This window comes from Dermochelys coriacea, chromosome 10 (genome assembly GCF_009764565.3).
Source record: "Dermochelys coriacea isolate rDerCor1 chromosome 10, rDerCor1.pri.v4, whole genome shotgun sequence".
NCBI lineage: Eukaryota > Metazoa > Chordata > Testudines > Dermochelyidae > Dermochelys > Dermochelys coriacea.
This window is the reverse complement of record NC_050077.1, coordinates 83,633,295-83,651,597: the sequence shown is the minus strand read 5'-3', so window position 1 is coordinate 83,651,597 and position 18,303 is coordinate 83,633,295.

The window sequence follows — 18,303 nt, the reverse complement described above, 5'->3', positions numbered from 1 at the left end:
CTTGCCAAACCCAGAACAGTCAATGGAAGACCATCACAGACAATGACAAACGATTGAAACCAGTGAAAAGGACCATTATAGCAGGCAGAAGATTGCCCTGGTGGTGAATAAAGACCAAAGCCTGTTTCAGTGTAACAGAGTGCAGGGAAAGGTCCTCTGGATCAAGTCACTGAGGAAACCCCTTGTGCAGAAGGGTGCTTTCATGGACATTTGTGTCCTGCTTCTTGGGAAACTAGACAGCTCTGCAACAGGCTGAGCTTTGGGGGAACCTACTTTATTAGATAGGAAAGGCACTTATTACTAAATGTGGACCCAGGTTTGTGTTTTATTATTTGGTTTTGTGTTGTGACCAGTGGTTTCCATCACTTTTTCTCCCTTCTAGCTACATATTTATTCTCACCTAAATAAACCTAACTCTGTTTTATTGCTAGTGCTCCCAAGTGCTGTGTGATTTACAGGAGTGGGGGTTTATGTAGAACTGGTAAGCTGGGCTACCGTGCACCTCTGGTTTGCCTGGTGCACATGCCCAAGGGTATGTTGCCCAAGGTACGTTGGGAGGGAAAGGGCCCATCTGCTAAAAGGCCTCTTTTAAAAGCAAGGGATCTGTGACTTCTCTCCCCAAATCATGCTGCAGAAAAGCTGGCTTCAAGTCACTGTGGGCTCAGGGAGAGATTCTAGTGTTGGTTACACATGGTGATCCAGATGCGAGGATTTAGCTTTAAACTTAGTGACCTCCCTGTGACAATCACGTGTGTAAATGTATCGGCGGCAAGTGGGGCTGTTGGTTGTGACTCTGAAGTCTTTTCAGTAAAGGCGGCTTTGCCACTTTGTTACCACCCCCATTAACAAGGGCACGGTATGCGTTACCACCCCCATTAACAAGGGCACGGTATGCGGCTCTCAAAGGCCATGTATCGGAGAGATGTGAAGTGGCATTAAGCTCGTTCCCAAAAAGGAAAAGCAGGGAGGCTTGTTTGGGGAAGCTCTAGCAATGGCTTGGTCCCTTGCTAACGCTCAGGAAGTCTCTCTACTCAACAAGAGCTTGAGATTAGCTAATGAAGAATTGGCCCAACGCTTTTGGCAGAGCAGGCCATTGGGAAAACCAGCCTCTCTGGAAACTCTCAGAATGTTTCCATTTCATATGTTGTTTAAAACTCCCTGGTCATTCTGAACTTGAGAGAGTTCACAACGCCAGCAACCTCTGGTGCTTCTTGGCTTTGTAAATCCAGACTTCCGGCCTAGACAATGCAGCTGGGATGAAGTCACAACTACGGACAGGATTCTTCTACTTGCTAAATTTCCTCTTTCAGTAGCTGTTGCCGCCTTGCTTAATCCCTGTATTATCTGATTGTCACAGTACATTTTTCCACATTTGGCAGTAAGCCAAGAAGTTACTTAACCTATAATTGCACTTTTAATGTAACCTATTTTAAAAACTATATTTTCAGAGTGAATCTTATAAACACACAATAGGATCCAATCGCAAAATATCCCGTTCTTTGTTACTATGTTCTTACTACTATTTGGCATCCATTCAGTTCGTTTTAGTTTCTATCGCTTTGTCGTGGGCTGACATGCTGCACACAGTTAAAGGCCATGGCCGTTTGGAGTTTGTAATATTTTAAAAATGACTCCTTCCCGGGGATGAGGATTTATTATGACTGTGGAAGTTGCTGCTGATTTGTTGACTTAAACTTTTGGAAACCTAAGAAACTTCTAGCTTCCGATAAAATAATGTTATCGTGGGAAATGTGGCGCTTGTTAGTCTATGCAATGAACACAGGAAGTCCTCATCTTGACCAATAGTAGTAGTAATGTTCACCAGCATTAATCTCTATGCCAACAACTGCTGGTTCATATACTTTTTAATAACTCCACAAACGTTCTGCTGATCATATGTTTTCATTTTCCTTGCAGTGTCATGGATTGTGGGTGGGGAGGCATTCGGTCTCCATCTCCACTCATTCATTTGAAAACGTTGGCCACTCTTTGCAAAGTGTTCAGCATATAAAAATTAATGTTGACAAATCTTTGAGGAATAGAATGAAACAAAAGAAATCAATTAAGGAAACAGTCTGCAGTTATATTTCATCATCTAAATTGTATTCAGTCTCGCTGTCATAGTTACCAGCAAAATCTAGTGCCAAATAGACATCTTTGAAGAAGCTGAAGGGTTCATAAAAGAATTCCATGTTTATTTTAAATTACATAAAACTGTGACAACCATCAATCTCCTGTCTGTGTCTCTTTTGACAGGCTGATGGACAGTGTGTTGAGCGTGATCCACAGCCCATTGAAGTTAATAGGAAGACTCCCATTAATGTCAGTGAGTTTTGCATCAGGTGCTTTCAGGAGCTCTCTTTATATAAACCAGGCTATGCTGTCATGTGCGAATAGGCTTCAGGATGTCTCTGCAGAGCAGGGGTGCAGCACTGGCTGAGGGAGCGTGAGCTTCCCCACATTACACCAGCCATGTGATCCTCACACCTCAGTGTGGCCCTCCTCAAAGGACCAGAGCAGAGGAAATCCAGCACCAGGCTCGAAGGAAGCAGCATGCAATGATACCGGGGGCAGGTCCCCTCTGGGGCCTTGCCCACACCTATCAAGGAGCCTACTAAGGTCCACATCATTGGATTTTCAGTTTTGTTTCAGGTCCACTTGTAGATGAAATAAGAAATTGCCCCCTTCTCCTGCTGTAAACTCCAATTCTAACCATACATCTCTAAGGTGCAAAAACTTTCAACTAACTTTTTCCTCATTATTATTCCAGTGTCGTGCATGTCCTCATTCCTGAGTTCTGGCCCAGAACAAACACCGGAGTGCCAAAATTTTCCAAGACAGTTTGTTCCCAACTTTGTTTAATAGATGCAAGAGGCTTGGATAATACACATAATCCCCCCCTTGTGACAGAATGCACCCCTGTATTCACGCCCTACACACTAGTGTAATAATCTTTGTGCAAAGGTATGCCTTGTAAAGTATCATTGGAAAACTCATAATTTGCTGGGCATTATTGTCCTGATAAAATGTATGTGGCAACACTGTATGTGAGGTTAGAAGATTTCTCTCTATGATGTTATTAATGCATGTTCTAAACCACACAGACCTGCCCAAACTGCAGTTGGCAAACAGGTGTGTCCCAAACAAAGGAGTGTGCGCTCTGCTTCGTTTGCATTTAAGCAGTAAACAGAGTTATCAAGCAGGAAAGTGAAAAAAGGAAATGCCAAGAGGTGAGAAAAAAGCAGTAGGGAACATCCTTCCACATAAACTTTTTTGTGTCCTGGTATCCAACTGGAAATGTTTTTTTCAAGGCGGGGACTGGAACTATAAAAAGGATGGACAAACACCCCAACGTGCCCCACTCTTTCTCCCTACCTATTGATTCACTGAACTTGAAGGGACAAAGGAAGCAACTGTGGGACTGGGGGAGGGCTTCTGACCTAAGAAGCTTGGTCAGTAAGACTGCTGAAAGCATGTAGTAAGAAAACTTCTCTTTGAATTTAACATTGTTTAAGTTAGGTACCGGTATTGTTTTACTTTTATTTTTCTTGTAACCATTTCTGGCTTTTCTGCCTTATTATTTGTACTCCCTTAAAATCTAGTTCTTTGGAGTTAACAAACTAGTTTTATTGTTTTAGCTAATCCAGTGTGTTTAAACTTAAGTGTCCGAATAACTATTTGAAATAATAAGTTGGCATATTATTTCTTTTAAAGAAATAGTGGACCTAATACAGCTTGTATTGTCCAGGAGAAGGCTGGGCAGGAAAGGACATAAATTTCTGGGAGGAAATCCGGGACTGGGGGTGTGTTGGGTTCACCCTGTTAAGGCTGGGGAGAGCCTGAATGTAACCTAGGTGTGGCTGGCAGGCTGCAGTTATGTACAGGCACTCAGGGTGTGGCTTAAATGCTGGAAGGCTGTGTGCGAGCAGCCCGGGTGGGAGCTACTTCAGGAAGTCATGGTAAGGCACCCCAGGTTGCAGGGTGCTCATTAGTCTGGATTGTACCCTGGTACGACACACACACATTTTCATGGGCTTTTCTCTGTTGAACCTGACTATTTTGAGATTCATCCTTCACTAGTTTTGACCATAACACAGCAGTGAAAAATGGAATTATTGAACAATACCTCCAGTATGGGCAGGAGTTGCCATTCTGAGCCCTCAAGTATTGGGGCTCAAAACGCAGAGACCTGGCTTTGCACCTGGTTGTCACTGACTTGCTCTGTGATTTTGGACAAGTCACTGAGGGTATGTCTCTACACTACAATGTAAGCCATGCTTGAGCCAGGGCTCAAGCCTAATCCAACTTGTGTCTATACTACAATTGCACTAACCCAAGGTTCAGACCCAGGGCTGGAGGGTCTGATCTTGAGTTAAGCCAGGATCCAGGGTCCAAACCCTATTGCTTTGCAGTATAGACGCAGCCCTGCTTGACTCTGGCCTGGGAGTCAGCTGAAAGTATCCCACAATTCCATCGGACAGCTTCCTTAGCCCTCTCTGTCCCAACAATCAGCAATCCACTCTATTAAATAAATGGAAGCCAGCCCGCCCCCCTGGCAAATGGCAGCAGTTCAGGTCAGCGGTAACCCACTCTCTTCTGATCACTGATCTGCAAGCACAATATCAGAGAAGCCTCCTGGATTTGCAGTGGAGAGCGAATCCATCAAGCCTTTTGCAAAGTGAGCTGCTTCCTGCTAACGTGCAGGGCAGGCAGTAAAGTTTTCCCATAGTGCACCGCGGTCCTAGGGCTAGAGCAGCCACCTTTTGGGGCTATGTGGGGCAGGGGGTGCTAGGGACTCTAAGATATGGTTACTTTGACTCAGCTCTGTACACAGCAGTGGGAACACCAGAGCCTGAGGTTTGAGTATGGGTTAAAATACAATGTAGACGCTCAAGCCCGGGGTTCCCTTACATGAGGCAGCTGACCAGAGCCCCGCTAACCCTGGGCTTACATTGCAGTGTAGACAAACCCTTGCAGCAAAGTTTCCAAATGTGGGTGCCTAAAATTAGGTACATAAATCCATCCTTAGGCAGTGTCATAGGCTTGGTCAAGCTCCCCCGGCCAGACACTCACCAGGCAGTTGGGTTTGGACCCACACGCTGGACCCGGGTGCTGTAAGCTGCCTTTAGTTGCTGGCTAGGATCCTACCGCTGTGTTTCTTGGCCTCTGTGGCATGGTTCTTGGGTGCACGCTTTCTGTCTGGTACTCCCGGAAATGGGACCCAGTTGGCCTAGGTCCCCAGGCCCATTGCTGACCCCTGTGGCACCCGAGTACTTTCAGCTTTCCCACAGCTCCACCCTGGCAGGCACTCTGGTTTATTGTTAACCCCTTCAGGGATCTGTGGTAGTTGAAGCCTATGGACACAGGTTTTGCAGGATTTCTAAATCACCATGGAGAGAGGTAAATAGCACGTTTTCCCAAGGATTTGTACTGAGACCTGTACTGTTCCGCATATCCATAATGATCTGGAAAAAGGGGTAAACAGTGAGGTGGCAAAAATTGAAGATGTTACACAATTACTCAGGATAGTTAAGTCCAAAGCAGACTGTGAAGAGTTACAAAGGGATCTCACAAAACGAGGTGACTTGGCAACAAAATGGCAGATGAAATTCAATGTGAATAAATGCAAAATAATGCACATTGGAAAACATCATCCCAACTATACATATGAAATGATGGGGTCTAAATTAGCTGTTACCACTCTTGAAAGAGAACTTGGAGTCCTTGTGGATAGTTCTCTGAAAACATCCATTCAATGTGCCACAGCAGGCAAAAAAGGAAACAGAATGTTGGGAATCATTAGGAAAGGGACAGATAATAAAACAGAAAATATCATATTGTCTCTATATAAATCTTCTCACCTTGAATACTGTGTGCAGTTCTGGTCGCCCCATCTCAAAAAAGATATATTGGAATTGGAAAAGGTACAGGGAAGGGCAACAAAAATGATTAAGGGTATGGAACAGCTTCCATATAAGGAAAGATTTAAAAGACTGGGTCTGTTCAGTTTAGAAAAGAGAGGACTGAGTGGAATATGATAGAGGTCTATAAAATCATGACTGGTGTGGAGAAAGTGAATAAGGAAGTGTTATCTGCCCCTTAACAAAACACCCAATGAAATTAATTGATGGCAGGTTTAAAAGCAACATAAGGAAGTACTTTTTCACACAACACACAGTCAACTTGTGGAACTCATTGCCAGGGGATGTTGTGAAAGCCAAAACTATAACAGCATTCAAAAAAGAATTAGATAAGTTCCTGGAGGACAGGTCCATCAAAGCTATTAGCCAGGATTGTCAGGGATGTAACCCCATGCTTTGGGTGTCCCTAAACCTCTGACTGCTAGAAGCTGGGACTGGTCAACAGGGGATGGATCACTTGCAATAGCCCTGTTCTGTTCACTCCCTCTGAAGCATCAGCCACTGTCAGAAGACGGGATACTGGATTAGATGGACCATTGGCCTGACCCAGTGTGGGTCTTGTGAGTAGGCATGTGAACTCTGAGTCAGCCATTTGGTAGGCAGCTGCTGGAGAAGGGTCTACGTTAGATAAATAGCAGGTGCACAAGAAAAGTATTTCCATTGATTTACTAGCAAACAGTGCAATAGCTGCAGCCTCTGCAGTACAAAACTACGCCACTCAACACATTTGTTTTCCTTTGTAATTACTGTATTTGGGAAGCAATCACATGAATATTCATAGCCAGTGTATAGCGTGGGAGAGTGCTAATGAAGTTCATTTTGATTGGAATAAGAGGTCAGGCTCTCCCTTCACTATGACCCATTGTCACGGCACCCCTGACTAAGTCCTTGTTTAGCTGAGGGATAATATTCCTCTGCTACCAGAGAGTCGCTTCTGTTTAGGCTAGGAGCATAAATTAATTCAGAAATCTGTGTGATCATATCAGTGTTATCTTAGGCCTTTTAGTTTAAGGCTTCCATGGCCTTCAGAATAAATGTTTTCTTAGGATGACACATGACCCCAGAAGAGAAGGGTAAATTGTCTCAGCCATCTCTGGCCTAACAGCTGAACGGGTTTCCCTTTAGGCTTTTTACCACCAGTTGATCTAAAAGGGCTAATACTGTACTGCATGCAGTAATGCCAGGAAGGAGAGGTTTAAAACCCATCCCCAAATGAGTGTTTGGCTACGAATCCAACCAGACCTTTCCCAGAAGTGCGATTGTCCAGAGCAGCATTCCTGGAGAGAGACGCTAAGGGGAAATGCTTTTGGAGCTTTCTGGGGCACATTTTTGTGTGTCCGTGCAAACAAGCAGTATGCAGGAAGGGTAACATATTACCTAACGGTGGCCCCATCTCCCATCTTTCCTCCTCCCCAATGAGAACTGAATGTGTGACACAGACATACGCTGTCCAACCTCCTGTTCGACAACATTTTTTGTGTGGAATCATGATAGGAAGTGTAACTAGGGAAGGAAGATATTGTGTGTACGTATTTATTTATTTATCTGGGACACATGAAGAAAGAACCACCAAAGAATCTCTCCTGGCATTTATTGGACTATATTATTATTTTGTAGTAATGTATTATTATTTTAATTAACATCTTTATTTTGCTTCCTGTTGCATCATGTCACCTATCTGAGAAACTCCACTCTGGTTTTAAGTAGCTGTTTAGTTTTCATGGTGATGCTAAACTTAATCAGGTGCTCAGATCAGCTTGAAATTCATCATATTGACAGCAGTGACTTGGGTCCAGAGCACGGATCCCCTTCAGGACTGTGTTTAATTCTAGTTGATTTAAAAATTAGTCTGAGTCTGGTGCCCAGCTCAAAGGTACTATGGTGGTAACTGGGCTCCTCGGTGGTAGTGGTAATAGAGAGGCCAAGGATTAAATGCAGCTAATAAGGGGCAGATCAAAAATTCTCAATATTCACATGTTCCGTTAACTTTCCCATTGAAATTTCCACCCAAAAAATCTAAATGTTTCCCTAAAATGTCTTCCCATTTTTGGAACAGCTGGAGAGCTGGGAAAGAGAACATTCAACCTTTCCATTACATTTTTGATCTGAATTTGATGAAAGGGCCCTGGTTTCTGTTCTTCCATGGGACTGACCCCCAAGTGCAGGCCCTTTCCAATGGAAGGATGGGATGGGAGAACTTGCATACTGCCAATGCTTGTTCTGAGGCCAGCGGCATTTGGCCAGATGGGCACCTTCCCCCAGCACCAAATATAGACCAGAGAGGGACCTCACTTTGCGTCACAATTGGCATTTTTTCAGTAGGGATGGATGCGCTGTGGCAGCTCATGGCTGATCAGAAGGGTGCAAAGCAAAGCCAAATCCTGGCTTCTGCAAGGCCAGGGGAAGACATTCCTTCCATCCAGGAATGATTTCACTGAACTGGAGGCATTTGTTGGTCTTTAATAGAAAACTTCAAAATCCTCTGAGAAGGCGTCTCCTGCTCGGCTGCTTGGCCTTGCTCTTACAGTGACTTACACTGAGTTAAATCACGATTTGTAAAAGCAGCTGTATAAAGAGGGTGAACTGGCAGCTTTTTTTATTGCCTTGGCTCATGGGGTGTGAATCTCTGGCCCTCTATGTGGTAGAAATTTGGATGAGGGGGTTGAATGGTAACTTTGAGCTTTGCGTTTGCTCAGATTCTGGGAGTGCTGGACACTAGGAAGAACAACCTTATGGCTTCTCTATCTTTTGGCCCATTACTGCTGCTGGGAACAGTGCACTAACCCCCCACCCCCACCCTCACCCCCACCCCCACCCCCAGCCTTTTCCCTGGCCACGCCCCACGAGGATTCCCATAGGCAGATGGAATTCCCAGGGGACCATATCCTCCAGCTTTAGGGCTGCTTTGCGCTACCATGTAGCAGGGACGAATCAGGGCCACATGTTTGAACATGGATTGGGCTTGTGTGTAAAATGCAAAACGTGTTAGCCATTTGCAAAGCCCTGGGCTGGAGCTTGCAACACTTGTTAGCAGATGTGGCACTTGCTCTTGGGAGGAATCTCACTAATGCACTGGGTAAAGGGCACCACCCCTGCTTAGAGGTGTTTGCAAACCAGGCCTCAGTTGTTGTTTTCCTCTTTTGGCTTGAGTTGCCAGTAAATTTAATGTTGAGGTCTCATTTTGGCCTGGCAACATGGCCAAATCCTGACCCCTACACTGTTCCCTGCTGGTTACAGTCCACTGCTGTTTGCTGGATGTCGGGGGGAGGGGTGTCACTTCATATAGTTATAAGATGAGCTACTAGGATTTTCTGTGCTAGTTTCTCTCCCTTATTTGCTTATTGGGCCTTGCTGATCCTGAGAACATTTTCTTCCTTTAACCCATTGTGTGCCATGTCCTTGGCACGTGCAGGGCTGCACCCACGAAGAGCTTCGCCATTCTTCCTTCCATGCATCACCTGTACCTAGCGCCATACCTGTGACCTTCAGCTAAGTGTCACTGCGTGTTTGGGAACACACAAGGTGTCAAACTGCATTAATGAGACTGATGTGATAAAAGCTGCCAGTGGCACGCGAGCCTATTTGACTTCTCTGGCATGCCCTGAAGTCTTATGTGAGTTTGCATGTAAGTAGCCAGAAGAGTTTGTAATATGAATGCTTTGCTCATGGGCAGGGGAATTCAACCTAGGTATACGCTTAACTAAAGAGTGAAGACACCCAGATTCACAGAGGAGTCCTGCTAAATCTGCCATAGGGTCCCAGAGACCTGGAAGATGCATTATGATAAAAATCAACATGACCTTCTGACAGAACTGCATGGAGTGTATATCTGTATTACTAACCGTGGAGAAATGCTTGGCTTTCCCATTGTTTGCATTCTGGCTCCATGATAGAAAGGGAAGAGGGGTAATCAAATTAGAATTGAAAAACCACAAGACAAGCAATCTCCTTAGACTCTGGTTTACTAATATGATACATACTATCATGCACACACACTCCCGTACCCATTGTCATGGTTAAACTTTTTTTTGCTTTTGATTGGCTTTGAGACAGACGAATGTGGGGGCTCTGCTGCAAGCTGTGTCTTCTTTTGGAATGAATAACTCTTGTGGTAAGCTGATATGAAGCAGAAATTTGTTAACTTACATAAACATTATTGCGACCCATAAAATTCAATGAATCGTCATCGCCTGTTTACTCATGGCTGGCTTTGCTGTTTGCACAGTGTAATTGAACGTGTCAATTTGCTCTCAAATAAAAAACATCTGGCCTTTTGACATGCCAAAAAAACTGAAGAGATGATCTGAAAAAAGAAGTTGAAGGGCTCAGTCTTTACATAGTATTTAGCAAAAAGTGCAACACACTCTTAAAGGGAAGCCAATATCATTCAGCTCAATTGCTGGCCTCTTGGCAAACCTCCATTTGTAAACCAGTACATTAGTACATTTTATCCTAATTAAAATTAAGAAAGCCAAGGAAGGTGCACAGTCTATTTAACTGGCATACATAGAAATTAAAATTCCTTCCAATATTGACATCCATTCTATTGGATTTTTTAACAATCTTATTCTTTTGCAATCATGAATAACCAGAAGAAAATTATATTTTTATAGAGGATTTTCTTTTGGGATGAAAACCAGTAAATTAATTCACCTCCCTAATTCACCACCCCTCAATTCTAGATTCTTCCTGAAAAAATCTTAGACTTGTGTATTTGGGAAAACACACATGCACAAAGTAAATCTTGGTCTAATCCCTAATAAACAATCGTACCTATCGCTCCTCCAGACAGAGGCAATTGTTTGGCAGACTGTTTACATGCAGAAGATGCTGACCTAAATAAAATTTAGTAGCCATGTTTAGCTTAAAGCCAGGTTGCCCCATGTGAGGGTGTTCTCTGTATGCAGCCTTAATATTTGAGGATTTGTTACCACTGTTTGATTGAGACATTTATGATTTGCATAGGAGACAGTTCATGTAATTACAGATTAGTGAAAAAAGACAATTGGTTGCAAAGATTAGGGAGGTCATCTCCCATGAGAGAACCATGCATATTTCTTTCTTGTTTTCATCTTTACAGTCAAAAGACAAATGGTGGTCAGTCAGAATCCTAGAATTCTAACCTCACAAGAGGAAACTCTGCCTCAGGAAGTGGGAAATACAGTAAAAGGACCAGCCTTGCACCAGGCCAGACATCAGCTTGTGGGGTAATTATGAGCCCTCTGGAAATCAGAGCAGATTCTCACTATAAAATCAAGAGGTTAAAGCAAGTTCAGGCCTTGTTTTAATTAAGGGAGAGACATATTTTCCTTAAGGGAACATGGCAATCACGTTACAGCTGATCAGAGAGATTTCCCATAGTGTCAGCTATGATTAACCACATTTGTGTGTAAATAAACGGTGATTTCTTTTCACCCTCTAGGATAACACATACTGTTTTCTTCTGAAGTGTATGGGGCTGGCAGTGATTTTACTCTAATCAAGTTTTTGGCATTTCATAGGGGCTTATAATGGAACTCAAGTAATTGCACATTTTCTGTAATTGGACTCAAGTAATTGCACATTTTTCTAAATGATGAATGACCTGAATGTAGAAGTTTGAAGAAAGTTGCCTGCCACGCTGCAGAAAATGGAATGTCACTGAGGTTTTGTGGGGTTTGAAGCTGTGACACAAATATTTATGAACTGGTGGTTAAAGGGCTAGATGCTGGTGGAGCAATACTATACTGTATATACTTCAAGTGGGAGTGAAATAGACTTCTAATGTAAAGAATTACTGCAGTCCAGGAATCCCAGCAGTGTGTAATACGCAAAGCTGCTGCAAGGATGATCCGATAGAGATACTACAGTGATAACACATGGCAAAGGGGACTTCTGCTAAATTACATTTTATGTTTTTGGACGGTAGATTAAAAAAAAAAAAGCCAGAGTGTGTTTTCTACAGAGTAGCTATTGTAAGAGGATTTTTCCTCTCTCCCTTTATCCTATAAGCTCTCTGATGATTCTTATCTTGCTGCCATCTACGCTTTTTTAATTAAAGAAGAGTATTCGCTGTGAATGCTTGAAACATATGGTACAAAGCACTTGCTTTGGAAGCTGTTTAAACAAGGCACCACGATTGGTTTGTAAAATTCGCCTGCTGACAGAAGGCTGGTAAAACTGACACTGCATGCTCTGACTTAGGATCTAGAGATGTTTTCAGCTTGCATGGCCTTTGCGGCACTTTGTGGAAAGACGGCCAGGTCTCCAAATACACACGGTCTACAGCCATGCCAGGGTGCTCCTCTGTGGGTAGGACAGTTCACATGGAGCAAGAGGCTCCAAAAGACTCAGGCAAGGGTTTAAATTAATGATGGGGGGAGCGAGGAGTCAATCTGCTCCTGTCTCCTTCTGGCTGGCTAATAGGAAGCAGAGTGTTTATAGGGCAGGAGGGGCCACCTTTGCATCCCTCTGGCATGCACTCCCTCCTCCTCCTTTTTCCTTCTGTGGCTGCCCACTCCGCAGTGGTCCAGTCAGGTTTTCCACCCATTGAACCAGGTGGGTGGCTTTGATGGGGGAGAAGTGTTCCTCTCACCTTCCGACATGTCCTCAATATTTAGCCAAGTTCCTTGGTTTGGCAACCGGATAGAGGGCCTGTGCCTAAGGAGATACAGCAAACTTGCAGTTAGCACAATTAACCGTGTGTCTATGTATGTGAAACTTCACCCTAAGAGCTAAGAGGTTGTAGGGGTCCAGGAAGAATTCTATAAATGAAGCAAAAAGAAAAGGAGTACTTGTGGCACCTTAGAGACTAACAAATTTATTTGAGCATAAGCTTTCATGAGCTACAGCTCACTTGCATCCGATGAAGTGAGCTGTAGCTCACGAAAGCTTATGCTCTAATAAATTTGTTAGTCTCTAAGGTGCCACAAGTCCTCCTTTTCTTTTTGCGAATACAGACTAACACGGCTGCTACTCTGAAATCTGTAAATGAAGGATTCTGTAAGTGTGCTAATACAGGCTGAGCAATGAGTGAATTGCACAGTTCTGCCGTTTGCCTCGTTTGTAATATCAGTATCTTCTGGGGCAATGCAGTGGTGGAGTGGAAATCCCAGTAGACTCACTAAGAATCCTTCAACTGGTCCCTACTGGTTTCTCTTGCTTTGTCCTGGAGGACCAATAGCCCCAGGGGCCAGTAGACTAGTAGTCCCACAGCCCTGTTCCAAAATCTGTTTCCCAGCTGGAGCCTGTAGGAAGCAGTTGTGCATTTTCAGTGAGGTCTGATGCAGAGTGACTCTCAGCTGCTGCTGTTACTAAGTGTTTAGTGCTGGCAGCGTCGTCGGAAGATATGGGGTTTGCATTGGGGGGCTTTCCATGTAGATAACTGACAGGGACTGGACATGCAATGTACTTGGAGACCCTGGTGATGGTGCTTTCAGCACCATTCAGTAATAACAGGAGTGGCCTCATTTCACAGACATGGGTTCATGTTTATGGGCCTCACTGGGGGGGCAGATGAGTACAGGAGAGGCAGGTTGAAGTGAGGCAGGATTCATTGGAGGGGGAAGGGACGGTAAGATGTTAAAAGGGTCGTGGGTCAGGTTGGTTGTATATCGTTAGTGGGCATTTTATTATCAGTACCAACAAAGTGCTGCACAGATCTCCTTCCTTGCAGCCGCCCTGTGAGGCAGGTCAGTATCCTCCTCATTCCCATTCCATGTATGGGGAAACTGAGGCAGGGAGGGGACGGGATTTACCCAGACCACCTAGCAGGTCACTCTCAACAGAGCTGTGATTAGCATGCAGCAGCTGCTGGCTCCCAGTCCTGTGCTTGTTCCAGTAGCCCCAGAGCACCTTCAGTGTGCAGAATTTGGAGACCTGTTCCTGATAGCAACACTTGTCAGAGCAAAAGCAAGAGCCTCCTCAGAAAGACCAGGAACTCAGGAGCTAGCTCTCACCGGGAGTTACCCAGCAACCCCCACGGATGGGAGACTAGGCTCTACATTCGAATCCCATTCCCCAGCTTGAACTCCCTCGTGTGTGGAGCGTGGTGCTTTCCCGTAGTCTGTTGCAACGTGGGTGATTGCGGCATTACTGTGCAGCATGTGCGCGGTGGATGGAGATGAGCCTGCAGTGCAGCGGACTCCGAAGGGGGAGGGTCTTGGGCTCTGCTGGCCATAGGACATTTGGGGCAGGCAGGCCAGACAACAAGAAAGCGAATTGACAGGGGGATCAAGAGGTTTTTTCACCATTTCAATCATGCTTCTTAAAAGGGAGGCTTCAGCTGAACCCCTAAATTGGCTAGTATCGATGAAGTGTGACTTCCAGACTGCTGGATCCTCAAAATAGCCAAGGAGGTCTCCAGGGAAAGCCCTGCCCTTTAAAGAGAAAGCAGAGAAGAAAGACCCCCAAGCACAGTATGAATGCGGGGAACCAGGCAGGGGGACAGTCTCTTCCCCTCAGAAAGAGCCCGGCAGGTATATTTGGAACTGCTAACTGCACAGCTCTGGTGGCAGGAGAGGACAGAAGCTCACTGGTAAAACTGGCAGAAGCTGGGAACCCATGGTGAGGCCTGGGGATGAGGAGGGAAGCTGGAACATAGCGACAGAGAGGTCGAGAAGGCACTTGGGTCATTGGGAGCTGTTGCCAGAACTACTCAGAAATGACATGGTCCGTTTTGCCTGGCAGTATGTCTCTCCATAGCTGCCACTTCCTGGGCTTGCTGAGTTCAGTGCATGAGGCAAGTAGAAAGGCGTTACGGTGGCTCAAGTGACGTGAACGAGGCAGTCTGCCAGTGGCCAGGAAAGACCAGCATGGGGGTGTGGGCCAGTATCCCACGGCTGAGCCCAGAAATGTCATGCTCTTAGAGTGTATTGTCCAGCGTTCAATGCAACAAGTCTAGCATCAGCCCCGCAGTGGGCAGCCTGGGAAGTCAAGTAGAAGAAAGAAAAGGAGTACTTGTGGCACCTTAGAGACTAACAAATTTATTTGAGCATAAGCTTTCGTGAGCTACAGCTCACTTCATCCAAAAGCTCACGAAAGCTTATGCTCAAATAAATGTTAGTCTCTAAGGTGCCACAAGTACTCCTTTTCTTTTTGCGAATACAGACTAACACGGCTGCTACTCTGAAACCTGTCATTATGCAAGTAGAAGAAAGTGGCTTTTTGATGCTTTCTGGGGGAGCTAAGTGAGAGCGAGTGCTAGAGAGAGAAAGGGGTCCCGTTCCCTTTGGAAAGGGAGGAGATGGAGGCAGCCATTGTGGGGCGCGAGGAGAGGGATGTAGGGTACGAAGGATGACGATTCCTTGCCACTGCATGAGGGGGGCAGAGTCTGGAGAATGAACGAACCAAAGCAGTTGCAGGTCCTTGTTGCTTTTCATGGGTCGTGGAAGCTGGGGTCTGCTGGGCCTTTGGTACAAAGACATTCTTTATGAAGACATTAGTAGCTTGGCTGCCTGGGGGTCCCAGTCCTGTCCCTGTTGCAGTCAATGACAAAGCTCTCATTGACTCCTGTGGCAACAGGCTCAAGCAAGAGGCAAGGCCGTGACTGTGTCCAGGCTGCTTCAGTTTCTGCTGAACACACTGGCTGGAATTTTCACAACGTCTCCGCACCTGCAGTCAAGCAGAAGTGCTGGGCTGGCTGCAAGAGGCCCTGGGGGAGGGTCTCTGGCCTGCGCCATGCTGGAGGTCAGATTAGATCAACTCAGCGGTCCCCCCTGGCCTGCAAATCTAGGAACTGGGGCTACATTTGCCAAAGAGCTCAGCCCCCGCGTATGTCCCAAAGGAAACGGCCAGATTTTCAGAAGGCACATGGGGTGCCTGCTGGATGCTGAGCGCTTTGGATAGTCTGGTCTTTGCTTCCCAATGGCCACTGATCTCTCAAATATCTGCTGCCACTTGCGGGTGCTGAGCCCTGGGAAATCTGGCCCTGAGCTCTTTAGAAACCCGCTGGCTCCTTGTGCCAATAAAGGTTTTGGGTGCTCTGCTGCAGGAGAAACACGAGTGGGAACTGGAGGAGAGGGCGGATGTATTTGGGAGCCACACCTGGCATCTCCTTGACGAGGTGCTAGGATGGCATGGAGTGCTACCCTTCACCACAACTAACCTTCTGCCTCAACTCTCTCTGCAAACATTCAGGAGGAAGATAATTCCTGGGGTTTCCAAGCTCAGCACAGAGGCTGCCATTTCCCCTCCTTTATAGAGGTTTCATGAAATTAAGGGGTTTTCCCATTAATACAATTACGTAATTTAGATCGCTGAAATTCTAGGAAGCTCTTATATTTTAACTGAGAACTTGGGATGTTATTTCTCCCCTTCTCGGTCAATGTGATGTTCAGATAGATGCTGGGCATTTATGAGGAATGCTGTGAGCCATTGACTCTACTGTATTCTACAATCTGGAGAAGAGCACGTGGGTGCTGGTCTGAGGAAAGAAGAAGAGACAGGGCCCCAGTCTCCTCCTACTGAAATCATACACGTTTCCATACACCATACAGTGCAGGAACACTGTAACGGGCAGATATCAAGGGGCGGAGACTGCTGTAACAGGATGTGAAGCTCTGAGACCCTGCACAGGGAAGCAGCGCTGTTCTGCTGACTCATCCCAATGCCACATTCTGGAACCCTGCATGGAGAGGCAGAGCTGTCCTGCTGACTCTTGTTGGCAGCCAGACCAAGTGGATCCCATTAACTACAACCCTGCATACTAAGAGTATGCTAATGTCTGTCTGAGGCAAACAGGAACTAGGCACAGAGGGGTTCTGCAGGGCGTAACCCTAGCAGCAATCAAACTCAGGAACATGTTTTGGAGGGAAGTTTAAGTTTGTTGCCTCGTATTTAGGTTAACAGTAAAGATAAACCCCCAGAGGGTGTAGGGAGGAGGGAATTTGGACCCTCTGCTGCATATATGCTTGCACTGTTACAGGAACAGAGTCAAAACACCACCCAAACTAATGTGACTGACTGATCCACAACTTCTACCTCTGTTGGGTGGTTTGTACAGTCTCAAACTCTGCAAGGTTTGTCCTGCCCTAGGTTTGTCATTGCTCTTTGGTCTCATGGAGCCTCAAAGGAGCAAGGTTCACCTGATTGCCTCTAGTGCGGAAGGACAGACATTTGGCTGGAGTTGCTAGACGTCACTGTACAAGGATTTCAGTGTTTCGGTTTTAGTTTGATTTTTTGACTGAGCTACAGGCTCAGGGAGTAAACAGCAATTTGCCACCAGCCTGCCACTGCTGCTGCTAGAATTCCAAACCCTACCCTTCCCTCCTCAGCAGTGGCTCAGCCTGGCACCTCTTCATCACTTTCCTTTCACACCACAGCCATTTACAACCTCGTCACAGCCCATCAAGCAGCTCAGCCAGGGAAAGATTCAAAAATGCTCCTCCTAATTTTAACCTGTTTACAGTTTGATCTGTATTAATATTTATGCCACTCTCAAAAAGGGTGTTTCACCCCACCCCCCATCTAATGGCTTATTTAAAGCCATTTAAATTACAGCTACCGAAAGTGGCCTGGGCTGGATGGGGGGAATTGGAAGCATCTGAATCCCTGAAGGAAAAATATATGTGCCACCTAATCCTATGGCACTAGCCCAATGCGCTGCTATAAAAATCCTGGAGGGTTTAGATGTGATCTTGGAGCCAATTTACACCACACTTGGTGCAGAGAGCTCAGCGGGGGTGGAAGTGCAAACCACGGCACTTGGTAATGCAGGCCTTGGAGAGGAACAGACTGTGCTCTTTACAGAAAGCACCCTTTCCCAGAAAGACAAGAGCAGGCCCAGTTACTACACTTAGTTCCATACACAGCGCTGTCAGCTCAACAGGGACTCCTCTTGGGGTTTTCATGGTGTCAGCTTAGTGGTTAGAATGGGGAAGCCCGTGGGTTCTGTTCCTGGCTCACTATTTGACCTTGACCAAGTCAATGCCCCCTCTGTGCCCCAGTTCAAAATGGGGCTAACTATCTGTAGAAGAACCATCCTGCTTGCGTATACAGTTCTCTGGGAACACACAACTGGTCATGGCATCCCCAGTACAAAATGCCATAGTGCGTTTCAATTCCCCTTGGCTCTTTTCAGCTGCCCGCACTATGGAATTTATAGATTCCAAGGCCAGAAGGTACCATTGTGATCATCTAGTCTGACCTCCTGTATAGCACAGGCCAGAGACCTGCCCCACACTAATTCCTAGAGCAGAGCTTTTAGAAAAGCATTTTGATTTTAACATCGTCAGTGATGGAGAATCTACTGTGACCCTTGGTAACTTGTTCCAATCGTTAATTACTCCCACTGGTAAAAATTTATGCCTTATTTCCAGTCTGAATTTGTCTAGCTTCAACTTCCAACCATTGGATCCTGTTAGATCTTCTGCTAGGATTGAAGAGCACATTACTAAATATTCGT